Genomic DNA, 26,434 nt, shown 5'->3' with positions numbered 1-26,434 from the left:
CATGCATACCATGGACATCAATGATGACATCTTGCATCTACTACACCCACTTTGACATTAATGAGAACTTACTCAACATGAAGATCGTATTTATGAAATATAGATATGTGAAGAAGTGTATTCATGAAAGGAACCAAAAGTATGAATTATCCTATGGCAACTCTTAAGGAAAATAAGAGAAGTACATGTGGCTCCTGTGGCACAAACCCAAGTCTTTGATACACACAATCTCAAATAATGATTTGAACTTGTGATTCAAACTCGTGGTGATGATACCTAGTCAAAATGTACATAAGAAAATTAAAGAGGATTGACCTGGCACATATCTTCATAGATATGATATGCATTATTCAAATAATTTTAGAAGAAATAAGGATGAATAGGAGATACAGTTTGAAGTTTGTTTCTCAAGGTACGTATTAGCTTATTTTTGTATCTCAAGATAATTTGTTAGCAAAGACCTAGTCGTAAGTTTGTTCTCTTTAATCTAGTGACTTCTAACCCAATGTAGCAAGATGATCTCAAGGAATGTACACTATATGGTGCTCTTTAATCTTGGAATTATTGATAAGTGTGAATCCATGACCTTGTTTTCCATGTAAATCATGACCAATTGAGTACACGAGTTGGCTAAAAGCCAAATCTCCAGTTTACAAGAAATTATGCAAGGTATGTGAAATTAGAAATATTGGTTAATAAACTAGGTATGAGTCTAATTGAAAGAAACTTGTAGTGATACTTATGGTTCTCATTGAAACTATTAACAATCCTACATTTGAAAAAAATTTCAAGGTCAATCATGATTAGGATTCCCTTCCTTCACAAAGTAGTCTCAATCATATGATATATATCCTTATAGACAACATCATAGGATACCACCGTATTCTGGGTAAGATCATTCAAATGATTGTTGTTTGTTTAAAAAATATTGTCTTATGTTTTGAAGCATGTCACAAAAAGATACATTGTATATGACAAGACATAATCGATATGCATTGATGGTGTTGGATGCTACCAATAGTAAGGGGGTCTCCCTAGTATGAAGTCCCAATTCAACCTCAGACCATTTGGAGTAGAAGCCCCAACCAAAAAGTATATTCGTTTTCCATTATCTTAAAGATTTTCCTTGGTTATAATAAACGACACAAGAGAAATGTATGTACTTTCAACATAAACATGTATGTTAGCCTTGTGATGTATCCGATTGTAAATTGTATAATGGTTCTTTCATGGAATGGAAAATAAAATGAGTCTTTAAGAGAGAATTAATATTACCATCCTAATAAAGGCACACACATATATCTGAAATAATCATTAGTAATCTTGTGAAATAGTTCACAAAGAAACCACGATCATGAAGGCAAAAGACACATGATTCAAATATGCATACTAAATCCAATGAAATAGTTCATTTTCATTAGTATGTATTAACATAAACATATACTACAAACAGTGAAATAATAACCTCACAATCATTCACAAGATATACATGAAAATTATGCCAGCTCCAAGAGCTTTGAATTATTGAGTGAAAGTTCCAAGATACAACATTACAATGATACAACATTGGTTACAATAGTATAACGTTAAGAAACTACCTTCTTCTCAAAATACTAATCTTCTCTCCTATGCCTAGCTTGAGAAGCCAAGGTGAAAAGTCCTTTGCTTGAGCTATGAGGGTGTATATATAAGAAATTGGGTTACTCTCCACATACCTTGTGACTCTTGAGCTCCACTCGTGACTCTTTAGCTTTTTTAGGTCCCTATACTACCAGTGTAACCCCTTATTGTTATTAGTGCAACCCCCTTATTGTCTTATTATGCCCATATAGTCCCCTTGTTGTTATTATTATGCCCCATAGAATCCCACTATTGTTATTGTTGTGCCCCTACAATATTATTGTTATGTGGGCTCTGATTGTATTGTGACCCCTTAGACTCCTATATACAAAGGAGGTCTTGTCATTTGTGTCATCCAAGAATTTTTCATTTGTTTAATGTAAAAGAGGCTTCCCCCTCGAAGAGGTTGATTTTGAAGTCGTTTATTGATCTGGAATTTATCCAGGACAAAGAATTAAAGGTATTACAGAATCATGTGTGTAGAAATTTTGAATAATATGACACTTATTCACAGAGGTTATCCTGATTATACACTATTGTGGAATGCATGCATAATACATAACCTCCTCTACGTTGATCATCAATTTTGTGGTATTAAAAACAATGAAACATCAATCGCATGCGCACATTAACACAGTATTTAACTCGAGGAAGCATACAGCTGAAAACCCCACACTATCTGTATATTATAATGATTGAGAACATGTAACAATACATAGTACAATACACCTCACAAGTACTCAGTACTATCTCCACCTGTTACACACAAAACTAGCTCAGCTCTGAATCAATCACAGGTTCAAATCTCCTCCACTACTTGCCTGCCTCCACTGCGCAATCCTGCATGAGAATAGATGAGTATGGCTGATCCAAACTCGTATTTCCCTTGGCTGAACCACACAATCCTCATTGGAAATACTCAATCCATTTATTGTGCAAATCTCATGCACAACTATAGTCACAATTGACAGTTGTCTTGCCCTTTCACTCACCTCTAACACCTGTCTCCACTAAACTGTCCATGCACTGAGTTAACTAATGTATTCTTTAGTTGATTTATGAGTTAATAATTAGTGAATTAATTAATAATTAATTCACATCACTCATCACTAGTGTATTCTTTAGTTAGACTAAATACAACTAGTTCAACCAAGTCAAACTGAACACAACTCCATCAACTCCTCAATCAACTCCACCAAACTCAACCACTTGAGTTCTAACTGAAGTCCATCATGCAATAGCTCAACTGACCCATAAGAAAAGAATATTTTCTTCTGAAAATTGCATGTGCCACATGCGTAGCTCAAACTGAAGTGCTCCAAGAGGATAAGTTAATGTTTATAGTCCAAATATTATTAAGAGATAATAATATTCGACTATTCTATTTTTAGACTGGCAGTCTAAAAATAGACTTCGCCCATATGTCTAAAAATAGAAGTCCATCTATTTTACCAACATGACCAATCATCAACAAATAGGATCCTGCAACTCATAGACCATGATCCATATGTCTAAAAATAGACTTTGCGCCAAAAATAGTCTGCAAGCCCACTTAGTGAAGGCGACTCCTTTCCACTAAGCTCCATCATCTTGTTGCATTTTCAACACTCCCTCTCAACAAGATATGGATTATCTGCAACCCCTATCCTACCTCAGTGGTATTCGAATTTGCTCCTGGCGAGCGCCTTCGTCAAGATATCAGCATCCTGATCCTCCATTGGAATGTATGAAAGTAACATGATTCTCCGCTGCACACAATCTCTGATATGTTGGTACCTGATGTCAATGTGCTTAGATCGATCATGAAATACTAGATTAGCTGAGAGTTTAATGCAACTCTGGTTATCACAATAAATCATAGTAGGCTCCAAGCATGAACCGAACAACCCGACCAGGATCTTCCTCATCCATATAGCCTCGCATGCAGCCAAACTTGCTGCCATATACTCAACCTCTGCTGAAATGAGTGCCACGGATCTCTACTTCCTGCTGTACTAAGAAACTGCTATCAACCCGATACTGAAGATCCCTCTAGATGTGCTCTTTCTGTCCGTTGGGCTCCCTGCCCAATCTGCATCCGTGAAGCCACATAGCTTCACCTCATCCTCCTGTCTGTACCACAATCCATATCCCAATGTGCCTCTGAGATAACACAATACATGCTTGCCTGCCTTCCAGAAGAGCTTGGTTGGCTTAACCATCGCTTGTGAAAGCTGGTTAATAGCATAGCATATATCAGGTCGTGTATTGACCAGATACATAAGCGACCCCACCAATTGTCGATAAACAATGGCATCCACTACCTCCGCTGAAGTAGCATCCTCCTTCCTCCAACCTCTAGGAAGAGGAGTATCAACAGGCTTGTAGCCATGCATGTTGAACTTCTCCAGTATCTCCCGAGCATACTTACCCTGAGAAACAAATAGTCCATCACTGCGCTGCCAAATTTCCAATCCCAGGAAATAATGAAGGAGGCCCAAGTCCTTCATCTCAAACTCCTTAGCAAGATCATCCTTGCATGAAAGTATCAATAGCTCATCACCTGTTAGAATCAAATCATCTACATAAAGTACAATGAGAAGCAACTTACCCTCCACCGCAATCTGGTATAGGTTAGGATCTGCCTCAGTCTTGGAGAATCCAAGTCCGGTGAAATAACTGTCTATCATTGTGTACCAAGCACGTGGTGCTTGTTTCAACCCATAAAGAGCTCTCTTGAGCCTGCACACATGCGACTCACTGCTGAAGATCTCGAGACCTTTGGGCTGCTCTATGTACACCTGCTCCTCAATGACTTTGTTGAGGAATGCAGTCTTCACATCCATCTGATGAATGTACTACCCCATCTGCCCTGAGAGAGGAAGAATCATCCGTATGGAAGAATACCTTGCGACAGGTGCAAAGGTATCCTCATAATCGATCCCCTCTATCTGTGAAAAGCATCGGGTAACAAATCTTGCCTTGTACTTCTCCACACTCCCGTCATCTACCTGCTTCACTTTGTAGATCCATCTCGAACCCACCACTAATTTCCCTTCCAGTCTTAGGACAATATCCCATGCACTATTTCTGACAATCGAATCATACTCTTCCACCATGGCATCTACCCATGTGGGATCCTCCACAGCTTCCTCGAAAGAGGATGGCTCAGTCACAACACATTTTCTCACAAGAGCCATGTATCCAGTGTACCGATCAGGTGACTGTCTCTATCTACGTTGAGCTGTAGGTGGTCCTACAACCTTCTCTGCATCTTGAGCCAGTTGCTCAGTTTCTGTAATGCGCTTTCGCCCTCTGATGGTTGGTGCTGTATGAGTGGTCTCTTCCACTCCATGAACTTCGTCGTGTGGCTGATCCACGTCCTAAATCTCATCCTTAGGAACTAATAGCTCCTCATATGCATGCAACTGTGGCTCCCTCTCAAGTGAACACTTCATGGCTTTCTCCTCCTGAAATTTGATATCCCGTCGCACAACAGTCTTGCAACTGTCTGGCAAATACACATGATAGTTGTGGGGCGTATCAGTGTACCCCAAAAATATCCCAACCTCTGCGGTGGGCTCCAACTTCTTCCTGGAATCCTTCGTCAGATGCATGTAAATGTTAGAACCAAAAATCCTCAAATGAGAGATATGAGGCCTCTTACTAGAATAAGCCTCGTCAGGTGTACTCATGCCAAGTATCCTGTGAGGACAACGGTTCTGCACATATACTGCAGTATTGCATGCCTCTACCCACAAGTGAAGGGGTAGGCCCTGATCATTCAACATTGCCCTTGCAGCACCCATGATCGTTCTATTCTTCCGCTCAGCAACCCCATTCTGTTGTAGGTTATGGGGAGCTATGAGCTCTCTTCGAATCCCTTCTGTGCTGCAGAAGTCCTTGAACTTGCCAGAGATGAATTCACCACCATTGTCGCTCCTAAGAGCCTTCACCTTCTTCCTCAACTCCTTCTCGACTAGTGCTTTGAACTCACAGAACTTTGAGTATGTCTTGCTCTTCTTCTACATGAAGAAGATCCAGCACTTTCAAGAGAAATCATCAACAAATATCACATAATGCATGTGCTTTGCTGTCGAAGCTACTGAGAAAGGTCCACACACGTCCGCGTGTATTCTCTCAAGGATCGTCATGGCATGACTATCCTTCTCGTGAAAGGTGGCTTTCACAAAGTTTCCCAAAGTACACCGCTTGCACTGATCTGACTGTGCAAGAGTGCCTTTAGGAAGCCCAGTAGTAATCTGTTGCAGTTTCTTCAAGGCTCCATGGTGAAGGTGACCCAATCTCCTGTGCCACAACTCACCATCATCCCGACTCACCAATCCTTCTGCCTTGCATGCCATTGCTGCACAGACATCTACATGCAACTGATAAAGGTTCCTAACTCAAGCCCCTATCTTCCAGGTTTCTCCAGTTGTCTTTCTGAGCATGAAAGCCTTTCCCTCGCTGAAAACAACATAATATCCCTTGTCTTCTAACATCATCACAGAGATAAGATTCTTCTTCAATCCTAGAACATGTATCACTTCCTTCAATACGAATGGTTTACCAGACTCCCTCTCAAAGGAAATGGTACCGATACTGGTCACACTGTATCTACCATCATCGCCCATCTCGATGTGCACTCCAAGATCTTTCTCCTCTAGATCAGAAAACAAATCTTGATCTCCTATCATGTGAAAATACGCACCACTGTCCAAGAATTATACCGATCCCATTACACTTGATACCAAGCATGTGATCAATGAAAAATCAAGCTCAAACTGTGAGGCTAAGGCCTCTCCTATTGCAGATCCAGCAACTTGCTTATTTTTCTTCTTCTGCGGACAATTTGTGGCATAGTGTCCATGCTGGTGACAGTGAAAGCACTTCACCTTGGACATGTCCTGCTTCTTTCCTTTCGCACTGGAATTAGAAGCTTTCTTGTTCTTCACATTCTTTGCTTTGGCAGCCAAAGCGCAATTTTCTTCATCAGTTACCTTTGATGAAGATTGTCCCTGGTATTCCGCCTGATCTCCTCCTGCATAAGATTTGACCAAAGTCTATCCCATCCTGGAAATGTCTCCCGACCATTGACAGAGTCCTGATAAGAATGTCAACTCTTCTAAAGACCAAGTAGAGCCAAGCTCACGAAGTCCTCATCATCGACAGTCACCCCCACACTTCCCAGCTCATCCCTGCACTGAGTGAACTTCATGAGATACTTGGGCATACTGTCTCCTTTCTCACACTTAATGTTTCTGAGTTTATCCTTGAGCACCAACTTCCTCTGGTCGCTCTTTCTTTGGAATAAATTTGTCAACGCTTTCCACATCAAGTATGGAGAAGCCTTTCCATGCAGGCTAGACACAATGTGATCCTTCATGCCCTCCAACAGAATCCTTCGACACTTTGCTGTCTATTAGGATTCAGAATTGACCATTTTTGACCTTATATTTTGGCCATAATATTATCCTTTTTCAGTTCAATAGTTGAAAGCTTTGATTACATAATGACTTAATCACCCCAAGGTATGAAGTAATTCTCCGCATATCTATATGTTTAATTGTTCATTACATATTCATGATTATCTTTATATTTATCTTTGGAAAAGCTAACTAAGTTGCCAAGTAACCGTTGAACTGTCTAAAGTCTGCAGGAATTATAATTCATAGTTGCTGTAACACCAGAAACAGCAACTACGCAGTTGCTGCAACACCAGAAGCAGCAACTACGCAGTTGCTACAGCCAGCAACGACAACTATCTAAAGCAGGGGAATGCTATTTTGCAACAACTGGAAATAACAAACGGCAACTATCTGAAGATCGCCAGAATTCCGCGCTGACGCAGCATGATCAGCAACTGTCCAAAAAGGGTAAAACACAGTTGCTAAAATATCAGGAACAACACGGGTTTACTAAATCAGCAACCATGGGGAAACGGCGAAGGATAATGCGAGGATCCCAAGAAGACGGTCGAAGTTCGGTTACCAGCTATGTAACAGAAAGAAACCCAAGAAAGAATACACTGTCACACTGTTGTAACAACATTCTGTAACTCTTATTTTTGACATAAAGGTTTAACTGAATGAACTGTGATAGTCTATTGTAATAGATGTCTCCTCTATAAGAGGAGACATCTACATTAGAGGGGGAGAAAATAGTTTTGTAAGAGAAATTTTGAAAGACAACTGCAAAGTCTAAACTTTCATTGTAACTGGATCTTTTGGCAGATGAATAGAAGATTGTTCTGAGCATCTAATCTAGCATTTGTGTTCTAGGGAATCTTGTGAGAGGGACTGGGCCCACCTTCCTCACAAGATTCACCCATTTACTTTTTTGTCAAGTGTGTAAGTGTGTTTGGTAATTTCTTTTTGCTAGTACTCTGTTTTGGATTCTGTAGCATTACCTCTGATGATTTCCTTTTTGCTAGTACTCTGTTTTGTTAATTACTTGAGGCTGTAAGAGAATATTTCACCGGTGAATTAGAATTCCAGTGTGTATTAGCAATCTGGTTACAGGGGCAGGTGCTGAATGTCCTTACCAAGAGGATAGGGTCCTGATCCTCTGCTAACAGAGCATCCATCACTTTTCTTTTCAGATTTGTCATCTTAAATTAACTGCTTTCATTTTATCTTTACAGTACACTGTTATAACATAACGTGAGAATCATGTATACTACAGCTTTTTAATGCTTTTAGAGTTAAGTACATAGAGTACGCGGTAGCCTTTGAAATAAAAGACTTTCCCAGGTTGACAATTTAATGTGGTACTTGATTGTTAATCAATAAACAAATCAACTAGCCAACATTTTGGCACCGTTGCCGGGGAAGGCGACTAGAGATTTCTAAAAGCATTGATGATTTCTTTTTGAGAATAACAGGTGCATGAGAGGACGCAGGAAACCTAATTTCACAGGCGGCAAGGGCGGAGGAGGAAGAAAAACCTTTATTGACGAAATTATCTCCAAAGCCGAGACATCACAGAGGACGAGTTCCAGAAGGCCTCAGATCCAGGATTCCTCACAAACAGATCGACAGACAGAGGAAGTACTAGGACCTGAAAGAAAGCTGGAAGTACCAGAATATACTGAGGAACCAGTAGAAGAACCTGAAGAAACAGAAGATACAGAAGATAAAGCAAGTGATTCAGGAAAAAGACCAATGGAGGATAACAGAACAGAAGGAAGAGGGGAAAATTCACTCTCTACCCTGGAGTTCCCTATTGGGGAGCTCCCAAGAGGAGCGAACCCCATGAAGAACATTCCACTCTCAGCATTACCCAACTTTCATGGGTTATCCTCTGAAGACCCGGATGAATTCCTCTTTGAATTCGATATACTATGTAGAAGTTATGATTATGTGAGCCCTAATCAGAAACTAAAACTGTTCCCAGCAACACTGAAAGGGAATGCGTTAAGGTGGTTTATGAGCTTAGGAGCTCAGGCAATCACTACCTGGGATCAGATGAAAGAAAGCTTTCTGGCCAAATATCAGGATTACTGCCAGACAAGAGAAAGGAAAGAAGAATTGTTTAAAATGGTTCAGAAGGAGGACGAGAATCTGGAAGACTTTGTGGAAAGACTGCAGTATAATTTACAGCGGTCTGACCACCCTAACATGAGTAAGGATATTCTGAAAACAATATTGCTGAAAGGGGTACGAGATGACTGCTTGGACATGTTGAATATGTTAGGAAAAGGAGACATTTCTAAAGAGCCATTTGATGAAATTGTTAACCTCTGCATGAGATGTTCAAGAGGAGCAGTGAGCAGATAAAAAAGCAGGGACAATGTATATTCAAGAGTTCAGAAGTCAGCAAGTGGAGGAGCAACAAGGGCTGAAATAGGTAATTTATTAGAAGAATTTAAAACTGAAATGTTAAGCTCTTTTGCTTCACAAATTGATGCTCTGCAGGTAAAAAAGAAACAGGCAGAAGCAGAAGCTGCCCTAGCTATTTTTTGTTCCAAATGCAGAGAAAAACACCCACTCAGGGAATGCCCACTAGATAAGGTACCAATCTGTACAATCTGCGAAAAGGACCATGAGACCCAGCAATGCCCCTCTCTGCCTGGAATTAAAGCAGCATTGCAGTCAACTGAAGAAGAGGCTGAAGCAGTGTACCTGATGACACAAAGGAGGCAGTGGCCACAAAGACAAGGTATGAATTCTAACACAACATTTAGTCGTTGGAATAATCACTCTCCTTTTCAAACAAATTACCCACCCATGAACCAAATGCAGTACCCACCCTTTAACACAATGAATTTTCCACCTATGCAGCAACCAAATCTTCCTTTTCCTGATCCTACCATATGGAATCCTTGGGCTCCCCAGCAACCGTATTTTAATCAATGGAACCCAGGCTGGGCAGCCCAACAGATGCCATTTCCTCAACATCAACAGTCTCTTTCCTTACCATCCAATACTCCTCCAAATAACCAGGCAATTAGACTGCAGCTGCCTGTGCAACCCAATCCTAACCCAAATAATAATAAAGCCTTGCAAGCAATTGATATTCAAAATCAGTCTGTCTCCCCCATGCAATGTAACAATATCCACCTTCGCTCAGGAAGAATTGTTGAACCAATCATTGATGACATTACTGACTCTGATAAAGAGGAAGTTACAAAAGAAAAATCAGCTAATGCTGAAACAGTGGAGGTAGCATCTAACAACAATGATCAAACAGCAGATCCACCATTTCCTGAACGACTAGCTCTCACTAAAACACTTGAGCAACTTGCTTTTAACCTTTTAGGCGAGCTACAGAATTTATACGTTAAAATCCCATTATTGCAAGCATTAAGAGATGTTCCCATTTATGCTAGGACTGTTAGAGATATTTGCATAAAAAAACCTGGAAGAAAAGCTAAGGACCCCTTCACAGTTCATGTGATGGGAGAACTGACTGCTTTAATGACAGAAAAAGATCATCCTGTGAAATATGGTGACCCTGGTCACCCTACAGTAACAGTCCAGGTTGGAAAAACTTTTGTCTCTAAATTTCTAGTAGATTTAGGTGCTGCAATAAATATTATGACACTTGAAACAACACAATTGCTTCAGTTAAAAAACTTTATTAGGGAAACTCCAACCATCTTAGAATTGGTTGATCGCTCTACAATTAAACCGGAAGGGGTCATTGAAGATTTAATAATTTCTGTAGAATCTTGGAATTACCCAGCTGACTTTGTGGTGTTACAAACTAAAACAAAGTTGGGGGGTCATCCGCTGATTCTAGGAAGACATTGGCTGGCTACAACAGATGCTTTCATCAGCTATAGATCAGGATCAATGACCATCTCTAATGGGCAGGAAACCAAACAGCTTACCCTCTATCCTCATGCTACACCCATGACTAATAATGACAATTATGTATGGGTAGATTATGAGGATGAAGAAACCCAACCTATATTGACTATCAGACAAGCCTTAACCTTCAAAGACTCTACCGAAGATGAATTAATCAGCAGCTTCATTTCTGAACCTTCTTCGGTCAGCCCAGAAATGTATAATCACTTCACTGCAATCTTAGAATCTGAATCTCAGCAGAACCTGAAAGATAAAAGTTTATTTCAGACAATAGTAGGCAGCCCCTCCAAAAGTACAACAATAGAAATTGAGCCTGGAAAAACATTAATTATAAATCCTAACTTAACTGATAATGAAAAACAGCAGTTAATAAAGTTACTCCAGGAAAATAAAGAAGCATTCGCATGGGACTATACAGACATGAAAGGGATCTCCCATGAGCTATGCACTCACCGTATTTATATTAAAGAGGGATCCTGGCCAGTCTGTCAACCCCAGCGGCGAATGAATCCCAACCTAAGGGAAATTGTGAAGGAGGAACTTCAAAAACTCTTGAATGCAGGATTTATATATCCTATATCTGATAGTGAGTGGGTTTCCCCACTTGTAATTGTACCCAAGAAAAATGGCAAATGGAGAGTATGTGTGGATTACAGAGCACTAAATAAAGCCACCTAGAAAGACCATTTCTCTTTACCATTCATTGATCAGGTATTGGATAATTTGGCAGGTAAGAAATTCTTTTCATTCTTGGACGGGTTTAGTGGATATAATCAGATTAAGATTGCGCCCCAAGACCAGGACAAGACCACATTTACTAGCCCATGGGGGACCTTTGCTTATAGGGTACTTCCATTTGGGCTATGTAATGCTCCAGCAACATTTCAAAGAGCAGTGATAGGGATTTTTTCTGATATGCTAAATGATTCATTAGAAATATTTATGGATGACTTTACTCCTTATGGAGTGACTTTTGAGGATGCACTGCAGAATCTTGAAAAAGTACTTAAGCAATGTATAGAAGCACACCTTGCCTTAAGTACTGAAAAGTGTCATATGATGATGAATCAAGGTATTGTATTGGGTCACTTCATCTCATTCCTAGGAATTCAAGTCGATCCAGCTAAAATACAGGTAATTCAGACCCTCCCTATCCCCAAAACACAAACTGATGTAAGAAGCTTTTTAGGACATGCTGGATACTATAGAAGATTTATTAAGAATTTTTCCAAAATAGCTTCTCCTCTATTTGTGTTATTAACAAAGAATGCTGAATTTAAGTGGACTGATGATTGTGAAAAAGCATTTAATGAACTCAAACATCAGTTGTCTGCAGCTCCCATTTTGAGAGGACCTGATTGGGCACTACCCTTTCATATATCCTCTGATGCCTCAGACACTGCAATTGGAGCTGTCTTGGGTCAGGAAGAAAATAGTCTTCCCTATGCCATTTATTTTATCAGTAAGAATATGACACCAGCTGAATTGAATTATACAGTCACTGAGAAGGAATTCCTAGCAGTTATTTATGCTATCAATAAATTTCGACATTATATTACTGGCTACACTACTTTTGTGCATACTGATCACTCGGCCATTAAATACTTGATGAATAAATCAGTTACAAATGCCCGAGTCACCAGATGGTTGTTATTATTACAAGAATTTGATATCACAATTGTAGATAGGCCAGGAAAAGAAAATGTAGTTGCTGATTTCCTTTCCCGATTAAAAACTGATGAAAATGCTCCAGTAGATGATTCTTTTCCTGATCAATATTTATTTGCAGTATCTGCTCACTCACCTTGGTATGCAGACATTGCCAATTATATAGTTGCAATAAAATTACCATCACACCTATCACACAGGGAAAGAAGAAAGATCATTCAGCAAAGTGCTAGGTACAGCTGGATAAGCGGGTGTCTTTTCCATACAGGAATCGATCAGGAAATCCGAAGGTGCATTGGTGAAGATGAAATTTATGATGTGCTAAAAGCTTGTCATGATGGCCCTTGTGGAGGGCATTTTGCAGATAAGAGAACAGCACAAAAGGTACTCAGAATGGGTTATTATTGGCCATCACTTTTCAAAGATGCCAGAAAATATGTGAAGGCCTGTGATAGCTGTCAAAGAATGGGTTAGCCTAATCACAGGGATGAAATGCCACTCAATCCCCAGGTAATTCTTGAACCTTTTGAGAAATGGGCATTAGATTTTATAGGTCCCATTAATCCTCCATCCAATCAAAGAGTGTACATATTAGTATGCACAGATTACATGACTAAATGGGTAGAGGCTAAGGCACTCCTTAAAGCTAATGAAGAAGCAGTACTAACATTTTTATTTGAAGAAATATTTGTTAGATTTGGATTGCCTAGAGAATTAGTCACAGATGGAGGACCTCCTTTCAACTCTCATGGCTTCAAAAATACGCTCCAGAAATATTATATTAAGCACAAAATGACTACACCTTATCACCCCCAAGCAAATGGGCAGGTAGAAAGCACCAATAAATTCATAGAAGCCATCCTAACAAAAACAATAAAGGAGAATAGAAGGGACTGGTTTCAAAGGTTGCCCGAGGCATTATGGGCCTATAGAACTACTTGGAGGAATACTACAGGCTTTTCACCTTATGAATTAGTTTTTGGAAAGAACGCTATTTTCCCTGTAGAGTTTGAGATCAAAACTTTAAGAACTGCTTTAGCTGTTAACCTTGATTTGACTGATGCATAGACAGCCAGGTTACAACAACTTCAAGAATTGGATGAGAAGAGACTGGATGCCATCCATCAAACAACCATGATACAGCAACAAAGAAGCAGGTGGCATGAAAGAACCATCAACCAAAAGCAGTTCCAAAAGGTAACTGGGCTCTACTTTATGATTCCCGTTTCGAGAATTTCCAAGGTAAGTTAAGAACAAGGTGGTTAGGGCCTTATGAAGTGGATGATGTTTTTCCAAATGGGACAGTTAGACTTTTAACAATTGATGGAAGCAGAACACCACTACTAGTGAATGGCTATCGACTCCATTTATATCAGAGGCCTGTTTCTAAAGAAGATTTTAAAGCCACTTGCATGGCAATTAAACAATATTCTTTTCCAGGGGAACTTGTTGTTCCTCAAAGCACTTAAATTTCTGTTTATTTATGCATTTTTTTTAGGATAGATATTCTTTTTTTAATTACTAATAATCCCTACCAAGGGTTACCATATTATATTTCAGTATTTTGCAGATTTGAGCTGTGGAAAATAGCTAAGAATGAAATCTTTAAAGGAATCACTTTGTGGACTTGGAATTCCCGTTGCTGCAACACCAATTCCTATTGCTGCAACACCAATTCCCATTGCTGCAACACAAATTCCCGTTGCTGCAACACCTTTTCACGTTACTACAACATCTTTTCCCGATGATGTAACATCACTTCCAGTGGCTGCAACACCAAGCCCCGTTGCTGCAACACCACTTCCCGATCCCGTAATACCTTTTTAGCAATTCTCTCATTTATAAAAACACCAGTCTCTCCACTTCAGCCCCCAAGAAACGAATTTTTATAAAATACACCACTTCTTGTGATGATTACGATACTCCACTATCACTTCCCGTCATTATTATTAAAAATCGCCGGTATTCTCATGCTCTTAGACCCACTGTAATCATTATGATCCAGCAAAAGTTAAGACAAGACATTTCGACGCAGCAACCAAAAAGGTAAAACATAAAGGTACACATGATTATGTATGGACATTAAATAATAGTTAATGCGGAGAAGCTGATAGGACTACTAAATAATTGTACTTCCAATCATATCACTTACGCATACGGGGGGGGGGGGGGGAATTACCAAAGCGCTCTCATAATTGCATACTGCGCCAACTGCCGCCGCCCTTAACTCTCCCGGTAATATGTAAAAGTCACCTTATCATGGCATGTTACCATTTGCAATGGTTTACTCTGAACTGAACTCGGAAGCTCGGATCTGAACTGAGAATTTCACTGAAACAACAGCTATGGGAGGAAATCCCATCACATACGAACCTGGCACAACAACACTTCTTGAGCTCTATCCTGAGGTTTATCAAATCTTCCTGCAAGCGGGATGGCTAGATTACTTCAGGAGACTTCCAGACTTCAACGCGCAACAAGTCCTCGAGTTTGCATGCAATTTAACAGAAGGATTTTCTGTCGTTCAAGGAGTCCAAATCCCAGTCACGGAGGAAGTCATAGCCCAAGTTACTGGGCTACCAGCTAATGGCATACGGTGGTTCAGTAGGAAGCACTTGATCCTTAATGCGCAGCAGGATTTTCTTCAACCGGGCGAGCAAGTGGAACCGAAGGGCAGAGGTGTAGCACTTCAGTCATTGCCTCAACCGTGGCCGAAAGTTGCTGAATTTGTGAAGCAATACCTGACGTGTGAAGGCCGATACCAGGTAATTTACCAGCACGATTTCGTCTTGTTGAATCATTTGAGGAATGGTCAGTTGATAAATATGCCATATTATTTATTGGGATGTCTTAAAAATATGTCACATTACACTGTCAATGCAAAGCGTCCGCTTCTTTCCTTGAAACACCACCGTTTAGCTCAATTGCTGATAAATAGAGGCCTCGCCTTAAATAACCCTCCACCCCCCATTAATCCCCATCAAGAGGCAGAAATTCCACAGCCAGAACAGGAAATTCCTCATCAGGAAGAGGAAATTCTTCACCAAGCGGAAGACATACCTCATCCAGATGTAGAGATCTCTCAGCAAACATAGGATATTCCTGAGCAAATACCTGTAGAAATCCCTCAGCAAGCAAACGAAATTCCAGAACAAATGCCCAAAGAAGTCCTCCAGCAAACACCCCCACAAGTTGCTGAAAATGAACAGTCAGCAGTAGAAATACCCACGGAAACAACCCCATCCCCCAATAGAACCAATCCTTCCATTCCCATACTTGGTATTTCTACCGATGACTCTGATGACAACATCCCCATTACCCTGCTCAAAAGAAAAATGCAGCGGAAAAATGAAACCCCACCAAAAAGAAGAAGAACTAGGGCTTCGGCTAAAGCAGCTGCTATCTCTGCCACTGTCCCTATCTTAAAGAAAGCCAGCCTGAAAAGAAAAATGTCTGAATTCCCTGCTTCTCTACCCAAGCAAAGAACTCGGTCGTCTGTAATAGCTGAATCTCCTAGCCACACCCCTTCCACCTCACCACCCATCACGTTAAAAACCCGCATTCCCACCAGCCCTGGAAACTCCTCTCCCTCACCCTCAGAGGCTGAGATGCAGAGTGTTCACAGTTTCGTGACATCATATTTTAAGGCAGCTGATACACAAGAACCAGTTGCCGACACCCAAGGTAATATTGGCCAGGAAGCTGCAACACAAGAAACAGCCACTACCCCAGGTGAAACACAAGAACCACCTGTCGAGGGTATAAGGGATCAAATCAATGTTGAAGCACAACCTCTGCCTCCACTGGAACCTGCTGCTCCACAAGCTCAGCCTACCATATCTGCTCTGCAGGAAGAAATTGAATTTCTGAAATCCCAAATCCAGGATTACCAGGAGGAAATAATAAGGATCAAGGAAGCCTACCAAAATGAATTTAGCCTGCACATTTTAGCACGAGTAGCATCTGCGACAGAGAAGAATAAGGAGAATGAATATATGTGTGCCAATTGTGGCGAGATATATACTCAAGCAGGATACAAAGTAGTGGCAGAACCAATGTCTGAAGTCCCTGCTGTTGTGGTTGAAACAAAAGAACCTGTTGTTACACAGACGGAAACACCACAACCCTCTGCTGAGACAGAAGAACCTGTTGTCACACAAGAACCAGCAGGCTCTCCAGAAAAGGTGCAGGAGCACACAGAAGAACCTATTGTCACACAAGAACCAGCAGCCTCTCCAGAAAAGGTGCAGGAGCTGACAGAAGAACCTGCTTTCACACAAGAACCAGTAGGCTCTCCAGAAAAGGTGCAGGAGCAGACAGAAGAACCTGCTGTCACACAAGAACCAGCAGGCTCTCCAGAAAAGGTGCAGGAGGAGACAGAAGAACCTGTTGTCACACAAGAACCAACAGGCTCTCCAGAAACGGTGCAGGAGCAGACAGAAGAACTTGCTGAAACACAAGAACCAGCAAGTTCTCCAGAAACTATGCAGGAAGTAACAGGGAATAAAGAAGAGGAAAAGTCACCACAGCCTACCCAAACTGCTGTATTGGTCGTAACACAGGAATCAGGAGGAAATAAAGAGGAAAATATAGACTCACCCCGGCCTACCCAAAATGCCATGGAACAAGAGGAAGAAATAGTTACAGAAGGAAATGAAGAAAACATAGACTCACCCAGGCCTATTCAAACTGCCATGGAACGAGAAGAAAAAGAAGAAAATGAAGAAGAAAACATAGACTCACCCAGGCCTATTCAAACTGCCATGGAACGAGAAGAAAAAGAAGAAAATGAAGAAGAAAACATAGGCTCACCCAGGCCTATTCAAATTGCCATGGAACGAGAAGAAAAAGAAATTACAGGAGGAAATGAAGAAGAAAACATAGGCTCACCCAGGCCTATTCAAATTGCCATGGAACGAGAAGAAAAAGAAGTTACAGGAGGAAATGAAGAAGAAGGCATAGACTCACCCCGGCCTACCCAAACCGCCATAGAACAAGAAGAGGAAGCAGATACACAGGAATCAGTACAGAATATAGAACATGAAGAGGAAACAGTAGCTAGAAATGGAAAGGAAGACATTGGATCATCCCGGCCTACTCCAATTATCACAGAGCATATTATCCTTATTGATGCCTTTACACAAACAGAACTTCCCTCTGTTAGTGATGCATGCATAGAAACAGATAGTTTTCAAGAATTAAAAGGAAAATGGTGGAGAGAATATGAGCTGTCACAAGGCAAAGCATTCCAACAACAAAAGGGGACCTGGTTCAATTATGCATATAAGAACTGGGAAGCACTTGAGCAGTGTAGAGCTCAGTACAAAGAAATTAACGAACTAAAAGCCAGATTGTCCCAGATGTTTGAGTTATTCCAAAGAATACTTTCCACAAGGAAACCCTCTTTCAATTATGCAACATTTTTTAGGGAAAGACTGACATTCTTACAGATAAAGGCAGTCAGAGAAGGTAGACCTCATCAGGTGGTTACATCAGAACAATTTATGCAAACCTTTGCAGAGGCACCTAAAAATGATCAAAATCTGTTATGCGAGCTTTATCTCCATAATGAATCCATGTCCGAAGAAAGAAATATGAATATGCTACCTGTTGTTGGCGACATACAGCTGAGAGATTTCATCTCCTTTTTAGCCAACCAACTTACATGGCAGAACGCTTTTACCTCAGCTCAACATAATGAACAAAATTTCCTTCTGTGGATTAGGGCTGAACCTCAGAACGCAGCCACCTTCATTGCACAGCATCAAAGAATGATAAGTGATCCTGAAATGAAGGACCACGTCAGGCAACTACAAGCAGTGGTCCTGGGAGACTGTCAACACTATGTGAGAACTAAGGCACCCTTGGCTGTCAAGGCAAATAACTTGTTCTGGGAAAACTGCCCCAAGGAGAGGCAGGAATATCACCCTTATAATCCACCTAATTTACAGGCAGCACTCTCAAGGGTACCTTACTATGTTAGATGCATGCAACACTGTGCTGAAAATTGGATTGGCTATAGATTTAAATTTCCACTTCTATGGTTATCTGGTGAACAATACAAGGGCCAATTTGGATTATCCAAAAAGGAAAAAGCAGTAGCATGGAGGAAAATACAAACTGTCTGTGGGTTCAGAGATAAGTTTGATGCCACTTCCTATAACTATTGTCTCAGTAATCTACACTGTTCATCCCAGTACTCTGATTCAGACTCAGAGTAAGCATTGCATGAGGACATGCAATCTCTTCAGTTGGGGGGGATGTTAGGATTCAGAATTGACCATTTTTGACCTTATATTTTGGCCATAATATTATCCTTTTTCAGTTCAATAGTTGAAAGCTTTGATTACATAATGACTTAATCACCCCAAGGTATGAAGTAATTCTCCGCATATCTATATGTTTAATTGTTCATTACATATTCATGATTATCTTTATATTTATCTTTGGAAAAGCTAACTAAGTTGCCAAGTAACCGTTGAACTGTCTAAAGTCTGCAGGAATTATAATTCATAGTTGTTGTAACACCAGAAACAGCAACTATGCAGTTGTTGCAACACCAGAAGCAACAACTACGCAGTTGCTACAGCCAGCAACGACAACTATCTAAAGCAGGGGAATGATATTTTGCAACAACTGGAAATAACAAACGGCAACTATCTGAAGATCTCCAGAATTCCGCGCTGACGTAGCATGATCAGCAACTGTCCAAAAAGGGTAAAACACAGTTGCTAAAATATCAGGAACAGCACGGGTTTACTAAATCAGCAACCATGGGGAAACGGCGAAGGATAATGCGAGGATCCCAAGAAGACGGTCGAATTTTGGTTACCAGCTGTGTAACAGAAAGAAACCCAAGAAAGAATACACTGTCACACTGTTGTAACAGCATTCTGTAACTCTTATTTTTGACATAAAGGTTTAACTGAATGAACTGTGATAGTCTATTGTAATAGATGTCTCCTCTATAAAGAGGAGACATCTACATTAGAGGGGGAGAAAATAGTTTTGTAAGAGAAATTTTGAAAGACAACTGCAAAGTCTGAACTTTCATTGTAACTAGATCTTTTGGCAGATGAATATAAGATTATTCTGAGCATCTAATCTAGCATTTGTGTTCTGGGGAATCTTGTGAGAGGGACTGGGCCCACCTTCCTCACAAGGTTCACCCATTTACTTTTCTGTCAAGTGTGTAAGTGTGTTTGGTAATTTCTTTTTGCTGGTACTCTGTTTTGGATTCTGTAGCATTACCTCTGATGATTTCCTTTTTGCTAGTACTCTGTTTTGTTAATTACTTGAGGCTGTAAGAGAATATTTCACTGGTGAATTAGAATTCTAGTGTGTATTAGCAATCTGGTTACAGGGGTAGGTGCTGAACGTCCTTACCAAGAGGATAGGGTCCTGATCCTCTGCTAACAGAGCATCCATCACTTTTCTTTTCAGATTTGTCATCTTAAATTAACTGCTCTCATTTTATCTTTACAGTACACTGTTATAACATAACGTGAGAATCATGTATACTACAGCTTTTTAATGCTTTTAGAGTTAAGTACATACAGTACGCGGTAGCCTTTGAAATAAAAGACTTTCCCAGGTTGACAATTTAATGTGGTACTTGATTGTTAATCAATAAACAAATCAACTAGCCAACACTGTCTTCTTTTGCCAAGCCTCAACTTGAGCAGTATCAGTAGGCTTTGGGACCTTAGCCTCTATGAACTCCTTCAACCCATTGTCATCTGACACAGCCTCCATCCTATCTTTCCATGCAATATAGTTCGAGCTACCCTCAAGAGCATACTCCAATCACAATCCGTTGAAAGACATTTCAACTTTGACACCAAGAAAACACTGCTGCAAATTCGAATTCCACCAGCTCAAAACTCAACCGCTTCTGATCTAAAATTCGTGAGAACAAAGTATTTCTCGTACAGAGATTGACTGTATGGGCTTTTACCGGATATCTCACCTTCCAAAAGAAGGATGAATCGAGAGGCTACCTGGCCCGATTACAGACTCTGCCTGAAGAAATAAAATGTAATAACTTTCTGAATAATAGATCTGATGATCAACTCTGCTCTGATACCATGTAGAAATTTTGAATAATATGACAATTATTCATATATATTATCCTGATTATACACTATTGCGGAATGCATGCATAATACATAACCTCCTCTAAGTTGATCATCAATTTTGCAGAATTAAAAACAATGAAACATCAATCGCATGTGCACATTAACACAGTATGTAACCCGGGGAAAGCATATATCTGAAAACCCCACACTATCTGTATATTATAATGATTGAGAACATGTAACAATACATAGTACAATACACCTCACAAGTACTCAGTACTATCTCCACCTGTTACACACAAAACTAGCTCAGATCTGAATCAATCACAGGTTCAAATCTCCTCCACTGCTTGCCTGCCTCCACTGCGCAATCCTGCATAAGAATAGATGAGTATGGCTGATCCAAACTCGTATTTCCCTTGGCTGAACCACACAATCCTCATTGGAAATACTCAATCCATTGATTGTGCAAATATCATGCACAACTATAGTCACAACTGACAGCTGTCTTGCCCTTTCACTCACCTCTAACACCTATCTCCATTGAACTGTCCATGCACTGAGTTAACTGATATATTATTTAGTTGATTTATGAGTTAATAATTAGTGAATTAATTAATAATTAATTCACATCACTCATCACTAGTGTATTCTTTATTTAGACTAAATACAACTAGTTCAACCAAGTCAAACTGAACACAAATCCATCAATTCCTCAATCAACTCCACCAAACTCAACCACTTGAGTTCTAACTGAAGTCCATCATGCAATAGCTCAAATGAAACATAAGAAAAGCGTATTTCCTTCTGACAGTTGCATGTGCCACATCCGTAGCTCAAACTGAAGTGCTCCAAGAGGATAAGATAATGTTTATAGTCCAAATATTATTAAGAGCTAATAATATTCGACTGTTCTATTTTTAGACTGGCAGTCTAAAAATAGACTCCGCCCATATGTCTAAAAATAGAAGTCCATCTATTTTACCAACATGACCAATCATCCACAAATAGCATCCTGCAACTCATAGACCATGATCCATATGTCTAAAAATAGACATAGTCAAAAAATAGACTTTGCGCCAAAAATAGCCTGCAGGCCCACTTAGTGAAGGCGACTCCTTTCCACTAAGCTCCATCATCTTGTTGCATTTTCAACAATGTGCATGGATGCACCTATGTTACTTTATGTAATGGATCGATAAGATTGCAAAATACATAGACACTGAGGTAGTTAGAGAAAACATAACAGGAAAACATGTAATACAACAAGTTTAATAAGGAGTTCACCCAATACTCCTAGGCTACGTCTCCTGGTCTAGCTTCCAGTGGTGGCCTCTCTATTATGTTTTCAAAGCAGAGTTTTTTACAATGGTGAGCTCAATTTGAGTCTCACTCAACAAATATGAATCAGTAGGATTTTAGTACACAGACTCTCCTTACTGGTACTTGAACTCCACTGGTCACAATAGTATGATCCCAATCTGAAACTCATACATGACAGGTCTATGCCGAGGAGCTTGCTTGAACCTCTCAAGCTTTCTCTGGAGTACACAGACTCTCTGGCTCTCTCTGGCTCAATGCTACCCTCAAGTCAGCTCGACTTCTTCTCTCTGTTCTCTGCTCTTAGCTTTCTACGTCTTAACTAACTCCTCTCTATGTGTGTATCCTCTGCTTTTGTCAGTTCATGGCTTTAAAGCCAGTCTTCTTTCTGTCGGTTCATTTCCACTTCCCGACGTTTTGGTTTTCCTTCCTCTATCCGTTCAAACTACCCTATTCTACATCATCATTACTGTGTAACACTTCAAAGGGAGGTGGCCACCTATGTTTCAACGGGTGAGTGTGTCAGGTTCCTTGGACACACTTGAACAACTGTTATTTCTGTTTGCTCCAATATGCCCACGAAACATGAATCTTCTTGCCAAGTCATCGCCCACGTCGGACTTCAAATCCCATGTAATCTTGCTTTACAACCTTGTCAAATCCATTCATTTATCGGGATGTGCCTCCATCGTTGATCTGGGCCCCCGAAATCCTATGGTCATCGTTCATATCGGGCGGGTAAGTAGCATGATGTTTACCCATCCGATGTGAGCGAATTTACCTTTCTTCCACCTAATGCATGTCACTCAGTGTGTGGCATCGGGTAGGAATCGATCAAAACTGCTTACTGCCTCGAGGCCTTCCGATATCCTGCCAGTTTTGTGGAATCCATGGAACCAAATTTATTACTTTTCCACATTTCATGGCCATTTTGGGTTCGGGCACTTCAGGGCTTTCCTTCGCTGAGGGGGATGCCCTATGATACGTATCAGAAACCACCCCCGTTTCTTGAATTAGCCTCTGGTTTTGCTAATGTACACCAGCGCACGTTACCATGGGCCAACGGGCTACACACTCGACCAAGGGTCCTCATTGCTCCGCACAGATCACAATTGAAACTGTCATGAGGATTCCTTCTGATAGCTTGATCTTTCTAAGACTTGAATCTATTTGGCATAATTTGAACAAGTTTATGAAAACTTAGAGAGTGTTTAGGATCCAATTTTTATCATGGCCTTCCTACTAAAAAAGCTTTTGGACCACTAAAAGTTTATTTTTAAGCATCAATCAAGTGAGGGTACTGATTCCTCGCTTGCCAATTTCTATCCATTTTGCACTGCTTGGCATTGAACCTTTAAGTCCAATCCTGAGGTACTCAACCTCCCCTCTACGCATAGTTCTCACCTTCCTATCCAGAACTATATCTTCTTGCAATTCATTAAGATATTCAGGCAACAAATCATTAATAGAAGGCAATTGACTCTACACTTTGGGATCTTCAATTAATGAAGGTTCAAATAATCTCAAGCTATCTGCATTAACAATTGAGAAGATGTACATGTAAGCTAGTAAATCAAGGCAAGCATTCTCACCAATTTTCTCAAGTATCTTGAAAGGTCCATACCTTATTGGCTTTAGCTTCTTACCTTCACATTGCATTCAGTCTTTGCTGATATACAACCAGACTTGATCACCAACTTGGAAACTATGCTCCATCCGATGCTTGTCATGCCTTACCTTGTACTTGTCTTCACTCTTTTCCAGTTGTTCATGTACTGCTTGGTGAATCTATTCGATTTTTTTGATGAACTTGGTTGCCTTGTCCACATCATTGTGTCCATCAACCGCTATGTCTTTACCAAAGAAAAAATCCAAGGGAGACCATGGTGTGAAACCAAAACAGGTCTCAAAAGGAGATCTTTGTGTAGAAGCATGTTTAGCTCGATTGTAAGAATGCTACACATAACATAAATGTTAATCCCAAAGCTTGGGATGCTTGCTGCAATAGCCTCTAAGCAACTGGATCACTGTCCTATTGACTACTTTTGTTTTACCATTTTTTTGTAGATGAAAAGTTGTGCTCTTCTTCAGCGTGGTGTCCATCAATTCCTACAAACTGGACCAAAATTTCCCAATAAATCGGGTATCTCAATCAGATATAATGGAAGTGGGTAATCTAAAATGAACCCATACATGCTGAAAGAACAACTTTGCAGTTTGTTTAGCCGTAATATTTTTGTTACAAGGTATTAAAATACACATTTTGTTGAACCTATCCACAACAACATATAAATAGTCATGACCTTTTCTAGATTTAGGCAGTCCTCCAACAAAGTCAATGGAAACACTTTCCCAAGGATGAGAAGGAACTGGTAGTGGAGTGTACAAGCCTAGTTTTCTATTGCTAGGCTTGCTTTTAGCACACATGGTACACCCTCTTACATATCTAGAAACTGTCTCATTCATTTTTGGCCAATAACAAAATCTTTGCAGTTGTGCAACTGTTTTACTTACACCAAAGTGACCTGATATTAGAGAAGTGTGTGCTTCTCAAATTATCTTTACTCTTTCTGTTTGAGGAATGCATAACTCTCCAAAATTATACAAGAGTTGGTCCTTAACATAATAATCCAATTCTTCTACTTGTTTTCCATGACTTAAAGTTGCATATACATCTTTAAAATCTATATCTTGAGCATACTATTCAATGTAGCTTTCATGCAATACTGAATTATGCTTAAGTATAGTGGATGCATTTATGATTGGTTTGGACAACATATTTGGAACTTTAATGTGTATGCCCTTTTTATATCTGATGACAAGATGAAATTGTTGTAGAAAACCCATTGTTTCTGGGAAAACTAGTGTCCATTCAGAGCTGCTAGTCCCACTAAGACGGGTAGCTATCTTAGAAACAAACAATTCAAAGTAACTTGTGTTTTCCTTTATGAGAGATAGATGAGAGAGAAGTAGAGAGTACCAACCTCAGTCTTTCACTTGGACTCTCTCCTTTGATAGAGCTTCGCCACTCCTTTCTCACTTGTCCCACTTCAAAGAACACCTGTAGAGTCAAAGCAGCAAAATACCATCAAAACATAGATATCTATAACCATAAACAATGTAGAATCAGATGTACATTAACCATACAAATGCATACATAAATACAAGATTCAGAAATATACAAGCATATGGAGGAAAACTCAAATATCTTTATTGATAGAAGTAGTAGAAGAGAGGATTAAAACCCAGATGTCTGATCCAGCATCATCCTCCCAGCATGAAAGCCCTCTTCACCTCATGAAAAGCTAGATCACCCAACAATACAATGTCTCAAAGAGAAACCAACAGAACTTCCTTACAAATTACAAAATTCCAGCCTTTGGGTCTCTAGGATGAGGGATCCATATATATAAATTTGCAGGGGGGCGAGTTAGCTTCTAGGATTTTGATTAGTGTCATTTCACTAATAGTTCTTGGTTCCACGTGGAGATTTCATGATCTCTTACTCATCCCTGGGCGAATTCAGAGAGGCAAGTGTCATAGAGAGTTTCTAGAAGATTCTCTAGGTTTCCACCTAGCAAACTACCTTTGCCATTTGTCTTCTCTCACTCATCACACCCTACAGAAGGGATTTTTAATATGCATCACACCCTTTGTGTGTAGCAGGTGAGATGCATCACACCCTTAGCATGGAGTAATCTGTATGGTCCAGTTTTGACTAGTTCTAAACAGTTTTTCAGGGAGAACTTATGGAAAATGATGTAATCAGTTGACCTTGATCCTTTAGGGTATGAAAAAACACTTTTAGGGGTTTTATAGCCCTTGGTTTATTGACATATGTGATTGAGGTTGCAGTGCCAAAATATGTCTATAACACCCATCCAGCTATAGTGTCTTGATTGCTGCAACTTAGTTTGTGAGTGCAAATATTGAAGTGGTTAATGGTTAGTATGTATAACTGTCTCTTTTCCCATTAAATAATGTTTCCACTTTTTCACACTCTGTACTAATCCATACAATTCTTTTTCATATGTGGGATAGTTAACTACTGCGGAATTAAATGTTTCAGAATGATAACATATGGGTTTACCGTGCTGCATCAACACTGCTCCCATGGCATAGTGTTAAATTGGCAACTAGGGCCAACCTTCATGTGGGTCATCTTATTCATGGATGATAATATTTTCATTAGATTCCTCTCATCAGGAGGTGTAGGATTGATCTAAAGATCATCCGATTCTGATAAGTATTCATGGAGATATGAATTTATTTTGATTATGGAATTATTATCAAACCGACCTACAACTCATGTAGGCTCAGAAGCCCAACAGTCGCATCTATTCAAACATCAACAGTTGTGTATAAATACAGGAGGAATTTTCCTTATTTTCACTCACTCATCTCATCACATCTCTCTCTCTCTATTGCGCAGAAAAGAGTCTCTTCTCTATTGCA

This window comes from Pinus tabuliformis, chromosome J (assembly GCF_031772625.1).
Source record: "Pinus tabuliformis cultivar Carrire ecotype Pingquan chromosome J, CPIR1, whole genome shotgun sequence".
Classification (NCBI taxonomy): domain Eukaryota; kingdom Viridiplantae; phylum Streptophyta; class Pinopsida; order Pinales; family Pinaceae; genus Pinus; species Pinus tabuliformis.
Note: the sequence above shows the minus strand (reverse complement) of the source record.